The following is a 9,002-nucleotide window of genomic DNA, read 5'->3' on the forward strand; positions in this document are numbered from 1 at the left end:
AAAGATCTTTTCTCTAGGGTCTCCATGAGTTTTAGATTTTGGAAAGATACGAAAGTCTAGTACTGTCTTGCCCATGCAGATCAGCAGACTTTTGACTTATTGGTTTCTACAATTCCAATGCATTTAATTCATAAAGTGGGTATTCATTCTATTAGACCTTGGTGGACTAATTGGAAGTGGTATCTTGCCACTCCTTTCACCAGTTACAAACCATGTTTGGTTTATAGATGGCTTTATCCCCATCTGTTAATGGTGGATACACACAATCAGAGATGGCACTTGCAATCTTCTCTTTCTTAGTCGAGAAAGTGCTTTGACACTGTTTAGAGTGCTATTACAAAACCCAAGATTGCCCATTTTGGTTGGTGCCTGGCTTTTCAAGGCCTTCCCCTTGGGCCTTGGCTCAAGCATATTGGGGTTTTGGGTCCTAGATGTCCATTCTATGGACAACTAGAGTCTTTCCTACATATTTTCTAGTTTTATAAACATGTTCAAAATTATTGCAACTGGATTCATGATTTCTTTAAGCCATTTTGGTCTGAACCCTTTTCTTGGCACATGGTTATTTTGGGTGATTCCTCCAGAATCCCTCAAAAATTTAACTAGATTTGGCATACCTTTAGGATGAAGATTTTGTTCACTCTATGGAAAGATAGAAACATTGTTCTTTTCATTCATAGTTTTCTTGATATTAATATTGCTATGTACACTAAGGCATGCATTTGTAATAATGTAATGATGCAGATTCAAGCACAAGCTAACCAGGTGACCTTAGATGTGGGCCACCTATAAGAGCTACTTAAACATTGGGGCAATGCCCCTTGTACTATTGCCAGGGTATCTCCAAATGTGGCGGTTGATGCCATGATGCCTAGAGTCCACCGTTTGAGGTGCAAGTCTTCAGGCTGCCACTTGCATACTCTATGTTCCTAGGCTTCTTGCTATCACTCTCCTAGCAGTGGTGATGATGGATGGAGGTGGGACTTGGTTTCCCTGCCCCATGGTGGCACTAGTTAGTCCCTGGCTCCTCCTCTTGGCAGTTGGCAAGTGGTCTCTAGGAAATGGACTTTTCACCTACGTGGCCAGATATGAAGGATGCTAACTAAGCCACTGAAGCTGCTAGTGTTGCTACTAATAGCTGGACTATTCCGAGTCTACCTCCCAATCCTAAAGATGATTGGGGTTTCCATTATCGTGATAAGCCACCTCCCTCAATAGGCACTACTTTAGCCGCATGAGGGTTGCTTTATATTTTTTTTTTAATGAATAGCTTATGATTCTGGCTTCAACCGTGTGAACTCTCATGTGGTGATCTTGTATCCCCTAGCCCTTTTTTGTGAATTGTAATCTTAGTATATTATTTATTAATAGAAAAGGTCTATTCATCAAAAAATTATTACTAGAAAAACCACTCCTATATAGAATTTTTTTGGATAAAGATATGTTCCATTTTCCCCTTCTCCACCATATTCACTAGGTTAGGCTTGAATTTTAGAAAGTTCCATGCCATTATCTTCCAATGATCTTCCCTTTGTTTCCACCTCATTATCTTCCAATGATCTTCCCCTTGTTTCTAGTATTAGAAATGTGCAACGGAAACCCAATCAACTTGCCACTGCAAGAATAATCAAGGCCTTGTTAACTCCTATACTAGTTGGATAAGAGGTTTCACACTCATAAGGGTTCTAATTAAGCTAATAAGGTTATTTATTGTGGCACACAATAGCTTGAAAATTGCTATATATGAAAAAAGTGTTGAAATTTTAAGCGGAAAGTTGACATTAGCCAAGAATTTAATTTGATATTTAACAAAAAATATATTATTATATAATAGTTGAATATATATTACATAAGGTAAGAATTTGCAACTACTGCTTGCCATTAATCCAAGTAGAACATCCCTATCCTTAACAAGGTCTAACTGCAATATCTCTATTCTTAACAGATTCAAATAAAACTTTAGTCCACTCTCTTTCAATATCACTAGAAAAACCACTCATATGAACAATGCTTTTGGATAAAGATATGCTCCATTTTCCCCTTCCCCACCATATTCACTAGGTTAGGCTTGAATTTTAGCAAGCTCCACATCTTTATCTTCCAATGATCTTCGGGTTGTTTTCGCCTCATTATCTTCTAGTGATCTTCCCTTTGTTTCTGGTACCAGAAATGTGCAAAAGAAACCCAAGCAACTTGCCATTACAAGAATAATCATGGCCTTGTCCACTCCTATACCAGTTGGATAAGAGGTTTCACACTCATAGGGGTCCTTATTCAGATCAATAGGCGTAGGATCCTTCTTTTCCATGGGTTGAGATGCGAACACGAAACCAAATGCTCCGACGATAGCGCCTGCTTTCCCAGTGGCAGCAGAAATACCATAACACATCGATCTCAAGGGAGCAGGAAACAACTCCACTAGCACAATGAAAGTAGTCATATTTGGCCCAAAATTTGCAAAGAAAAATGTCAGAGAATATATCGCTAGAAAACCATGGGACCAGTGAACCCTGAAACTATCGTAAGGAATGACGAGGGTGAACAAGAAAATTGATATGAAGAAAAACCTTGTTAGCTCAATTCTAAACCTCCCAATACGATCTATGAGAAGAATGGTAAATATGTACCTTGGCAGAGTCCCACACAGTGCGATCAAAGCCTGAGCTCGTGCAGCTCGTTCAACACCCTCCAACGGATTCTCATAAACACATTTTAACCATCCGATATTGTGATAAATATCGTCCTAAAATAGATTACCACTAAAGAATGAAATATCCATGAAGAACCAACTGGACGCTGTCCCGAGAAATTCTAATCCATGCCGCTTCACAAAATCCATCGATAACAATCCAAACTAAGGGGACCCAATTTCCATGCTGAGAACTTCAGATTCATCTTCGTCAATCGCCAGATTTAGAACCCTCGACATGTCAATTGCCACCTGCATGGTGTTTTTGGCAACCAAAATAGTAAATTGGGTGGTTTTAGTCATTTTCATATGCCAGTAATATGTAAAACCGGTGAAAATAGCTCCAAGCATCAAGATAATCCTCCAAACCATGTCCTTCTACCTGAATGACAAAAATCACTGACCAAAGTCTTCATACTCACCGACACAATGAGAGCCAGAATACCGAGGCCTTGCACGCCAAATACCACTACGATGAAAACTCGTCTAGTTTTGGTGTTTACGTATTCTGCCATGATTGTTGCAGACAGAGGATAGTGCCAATCACACAAACCAGAACCTGAAGAAACACAAAGTGCCAATCACACACTCTCTCGATCTGCCAATGGAGAAGCCAGAAGTGAGAGAATTGGAGACCATTAGAGTTAGTGTGAATTTGTAAGCTCTCTTTCATCTCATTCTGTCTCCAACCCAACCGAAAAAGAGTTGACCTGCAAAGACCTCACACAAGGCTATTCCATTCACAAGGGCTTTTACCACAATGGGTAACGAGCCCTAGTGTGTACTGTCGTTATAATAGATGTTTCCAAATAGACTCGAAATAGGATGTAGAATAGATCATATGCATCCATGAAAAGTCCAATTCCAACGATAAATATTGCACTGAAGTGGTACAGCTGCATGCGCGTAGAGTCCAGCACTGAAAGAACCCTGAGCGAAATTTTTGAACTACGGATTGACAATTTCTATGAAAGGATTCTCAAAGGGTTCTAAGGATCTTACAAAAGAGTCTAATAGGGATCACTCTTTCTTAGTGCAAGGTTCCGGATATGTGAAAGAGATAAGGTTGAGATTGTGCTGACTTGAATTTGGTGGAATGGATATTCAGTCTTTAATACTTAATAAAAAAAATCAATAAGCTAAACCTTTATCATGTTTTCCACAAATCACTATAAATTTATGTGTTATAATATACACAGCTAGAATTTGTTCTACTGTCTGTTGTCTAGCTTTATTCTTTTCTCCTATAGTCAAAGAATATTTATAGATATATAATATTTTGGGGGTATTTTCTAAGAAATTTTTTTTTTGATGAATAGTCATTTCCTATTAATAAAAATATACTAAGAATACAATTCACAAAAAAGGGTCAGGGGATAAAAGATCACCCCACAAATGAGTTCACACAGCCATAGTCAGAGCAAAAACACATGGGCACAACACAAATCATACACTATTCATAAGAAAAAACATATATAAGGCAACCTTAGGTGGCCAAAGTAGTGCCAATCGAGGGTGGTGGTTACTCTCTATTTGCAAAGCCCTAATCATCTTTTGGATTCGGGGGTGGGTTATGAATAGTCTAGCCATCTTCAGTAGTAGTAGTAGGAGGATCAATGGTAGCCTCCTCATCTTTGAACTCTGGCTGAAGAGGAGAAATCACCAGATCCAGGTGAGGCCATTTCCTAGAAAACACCTGACAAGCACTAGGAGGAGGAGCCAGGGACCAACCAAAACCACCATGGGGTGGGGAAGCTAAGCGATGCCTCCATCCACCATTGCCACTGCTAGGAGAGTGGTGGCAGGAAGCTTAGGAGCATGAGGTGTGTGAGTGGCGACCTGAGGAATGATGCCACGAATGACGACACCAGGCATCAAGTTTTCTTATAAGGCATCAGGAGGAACTCTATCAATAGTGTAGAGAGCATTGCCCCAGTGGTTCAGCAACTCCTATAGGTGAGCTACCTCAAGAGAAACTTTATTAGCTTGCACCTAAATCTGCATAATTACATTATTACAAATGCATGCCTTAGTGTACATTGCAATATTAATATCTAAAAGGTTGTGTGAAAATAAAAAAACATTCTTATCTTTCCACAGAGTAAACAAAATTTCCATCTTGAAAATATGCCAAATCTAGGTGAATTTTTGTGGGATTCTAGGAGAATCACTTAGCAAAATCATGTGCCAAGAAAAAGGTTTAGGCCTGAATGGCTTGAAAAAATCATGAATCTAGTGCCAATAATTCTGGGCACGCCTACAAAAGTAGAAGATATGTAAGAAAGACTCTGATTGTCCACAAAGAGGGCATCTGGGATCTAGAACCCCAATATATTTGAGCCGAGACCCTAGGGGAAGGCCTTGGAAGGCAAGGCACAAGGCAAAATGGGCAATCTTAGGTTCTGTTATAGCACTCCAAATGGTATCAAAGCATTTTCTCCATTGATGCAGAGAAGATTGCAAATGCCATCTTTAGTTGAGCATTTCCACCATCGAAAGATGGGGCAAAAGCCATTGATATCCCAGACTTGGCTTATAATTAGAAAATGGAGTGGTAGGATACCACTTCCAATCATGCCACCAAGGCCGAAGAGACTAAATACCCACTTTATGAATTAAGTGAACTAGAATTGAAGAGAGGAATAGGTCAAAAGTCTACCAATATGAATGGATAAGGTGGTACTATACTTGCATATCTTCCCAGGACTTAAAACTCATGGAAACCCTCAAGAAGAGGTCCTTTTCTAAGAATATTCAGAAATAAATTCAAATGAGCTTCCTTGCAACTACGAATTTCATTGTCTAATGAAACCAATACAATTTAAAATAGTATATTTCTATTCTTAGAAATATACTATTTTAAATTGTATTGGTTTCATTAGACAATGAAATTCGTAGGTGCAAGGAAGCTCATCTGAATTTGTTGAGAGTAGGGAAAACATAAAGAAGGGACAGCTTTGCAGGGCATCATCAAGAACATGCTCCGAAGCTTATTTATGTGACAAATAGGTTTTGGACTTTATCAATGATGGAAAGTGATGAGTTGGAAAATTAGAGATGAGCAATGAATGCATCCTATGAAATGGTCATCTCAATTCTTTGTGGAGTAAAACCCTTAGGAGAGTGTATACCAAATACTCCTACTTGGGGAGTGGTATAAAGTTAGTTGTATCTTTTTTAAATAAAATTATATCGAACAAATTATAAATTATAATTTTGAAGTTATTGAGGGAGGTGGAGGAAAAAAATGAGTCACTAGCAGTCTAGTGAAAAGGGTACAATTTACCTTTACTAAATTCATCTGTGTTCTGTTAGGTGGATCTCAAATCGATTGGATGTTTAGTATTATAGAGTGGTGGAGCATTCTATTGATATATATCTTTTGATAATTTCTATATTAATTTTTTAGTTTATTATAATGATTGAATTATATCTTAAATTTATACTTTTATTCATTTATTTTAAGCTTGTTTTAATGATATAGTTTAATAAATTTATTTGTTGAGAAATTTAATGTTATTTTGTGAAGTCAAATATGAGCTTCTATTTTCTTATATTTTGTTTTCCATTTCTTATTATTATAGAGTCAAATATGAGTCTCAAATCGATTGGATGTTTAGTATTATAGAGTGGTGGAGCATTCTATTGATATATATCTTTTGATAATTTCTACATTATTTTTTTAGTTTATTATAATGATTGAATTATATCTTAAATTTATACTTTTATTCATTTATTTTAAGCTTGTTTTAATGATACAGTTTAATAAATTTATTTGTTGAGAAATTTAATGTTATTTTGTGAAGTCAAATATGAGTTTCTATTTTCTTATATTTTGTTTTCCATTTATTTAATTTTATTATATCAAATGTATTCCTAATATTAAAAATTATTCTATATTTTTAATATATTATAACTTTGGTTGTCATTTTTTCTTACATTGACATAACTATTTTATTCTGCATGTTTAATTTCTATTGGAAAGAACAAGACTAGCTAGGTTACTGAGAGGGGAGGGGTGAATCAGTAACCTCAAAAACTTTAAATTAATTTTGGCACTTAATCCTTTCACCATTCATTTATCTAATCTATTGTATGTATAAGAAAAGATAAACATTCATAACACATGAACACAGTATTTTGGTGATCCAGAAACTTTCCAAATAGAAAATAAACCTAGGGTGGGGATGATACCCACAAAACTTCACTACTACAATATAAAGTTGGCCTGTTAGGGCTTACATTGACCACTTCTGATGATCTGCCCTGTTGAGAGCAATTTGGACTGCTAGATCCACCTTGTTAGAGGTTTTAAAAACATACAATGAAGTATGCACTATGTTAAGAGATTTATACAAAGACTATTAAGTCTACCTTATTAAAAGATTTGAAAAACTAGTTCACTTGTCAGGATGAAATAGTGGATCTGACTTACAACTTGATTGGTGATTAGATCCTTGATATATAGATCACCTCTTGTGATTGATATAACTTTACTACTCCTTGAAGACCTTGCTGAATACTCTACTCTACTATTGATTTGCATTACATATTCATTCCTTGATATTCTCATCCATACTTGTTCATACATCCATGCATTGCAAATGGTACAATACATTACATATATACCATTCCAATGATTACAAATACAAGGTCAGCTAAAACAAAAGTAAACAAAATATTACTCAGTCAGCCAAATAGTAGAAAACTCAAGTTCTGAAGCTGACTTGGTGAACTTCTAATACTTGGCATCCACTGCATTACTCAGCATTGTCATGCACTCAATAGAAGTAGAAGCATGGTCCATATTGATCACACAACATAGCTTCAAACTCGGTAACCATTGGAGACTCGATAGATATAGTGTCACTCGGTAGATACTAAATTTTTTGTTTACCTTGCTTTCACTCAATAAACACTACACATCCATCACTCGGTAGATACTGGCTTTAAATCACACAAATTGATAACTTGGTAGATACTATGAAGCTCGGTGACCACTCTCTACTTAGTGAACATTGTATGGTCGGTAAACATTGCTAGACTACATACTCACTCGATAGCTTCAAGAATGCTCGGTGTGAACTACTTAAGTGATTAACTTAATTAGCAACCACTATATGCTTGGTGTAAACTATAGACTGAGTGAAGAGCTTAGTGAACATATAGAATCAAATAAGTGTTGTCACTAATGACAAATAAAACATAATGCCAACAATCTTCCCCTTTGGCATTAGTGACAAAAACACTTATGACCCTTATGTATACTGACATAATAATTTTTGATTTTTCAAAATTGATCTTTGTTAAGCTGTTGTAAATACATATCTTACATATCTCCCTCCTACATATGGCATAATATATACATAGCCTTTATCTGTACATATGTCAATCTATTTTCTTCCTTATTGTCTCCACATGTCTCCTACCACTTACTCCCCCTTTTTTACAATAATCCCAAAGACTTATACAATAGATTCAAATAGAGACACCAAAATGTGCTAGAAATTTGGAGTGTACCTTGAGAATAAGAGCCAATGTCTTATCCCAGTTATCTTGTAAAATTTTGCAAGTGGAGAGTGCCACTTGAACTTCTACTAAAAGTTCAATCATATGATCTGCTATGGAAAAATTGTTATCTTGGACCAATTTTTTTGAATATGCAATGTGTTTATGCATTGAATCCATAATTGGAAGGATCATGCTTTGTATACCAATCAGTGTGGATTTGATCCTAGCTTCCTCTCTTACCAATTCTGCCTACATTTCTGACAAAAATCTCACCTTGATGTGATATGCTGAGCTTGAACTAGGGTCAAGTTGTAGCCTTTGAGCACTTACCTTCAAATCTATATCAATCTTATTTAGTTTTTCTTTGATTTCCTTGGTAAACTAGGTAACATCACATAACTTGCCAAAAAGTGATGTCACATTGGAAAAAGAATGTTCAAGATTGCTCACAATTGTAGATAACTCTACCTACTTAATGGTAATGTGCTGAGAAATGTGCTCAAGCACCTTATTATCAAAATTCTTCTCTACCTTCTCAATAAGCTTTTCTTGGCGAGAAATGTCCTCATTGAACTTATTTATAGCTTCTTCCAATTGCAAGAAAATGTGTTGAGAAGAATCCACATCAACACCTATAGCCTTTTTTACTATATTTTTAGCATTTTTAATTATTGTAAACTCTTTATCTCTTTCATCTCTTAGCTATTTCTACCTTGCTTTTTGCTCCAAAAGTTGACTAACCAATCTCATTTCATCAACTGTGGCAGTGTCTAGATCCAACTTGGGAATGACAATTTCCTTG

At 36.2% G+C, this 9,002-nt stretch overlaps 1 pseudogene; it reads right to left on the reverse strand.

Annotated features, from left to right (window-relative positions):
• Positions 1-2,062: 2,062 nt before the first annotated feature.
• On the reverse strand, positions 2,063-3,843 carry LOC149563535 (low affinity inorganic phosphate transporter 3-like; annotated as a pseudogene).
• Between the last annotated feature and the right edge of the window lie 5,159 nt (positions 3,844-9,002).

Source organism: Cupressus sempervirens, chromosome 4 (genome assembly GCF_028749045.1).
Source record: "Cupressus sempervirens isolate cs-2001-9-10 chromosome 4, ASM2874904v1, whole genome shotgun sequence".
Taxonomy (NCBI): domain Eukaryota; kingdom Viridiplantae; phylum Streptophyta; class Pinopsida; order Cupressales; family Cupressaceae; genus Cupressus; species Cupressus sempervirens.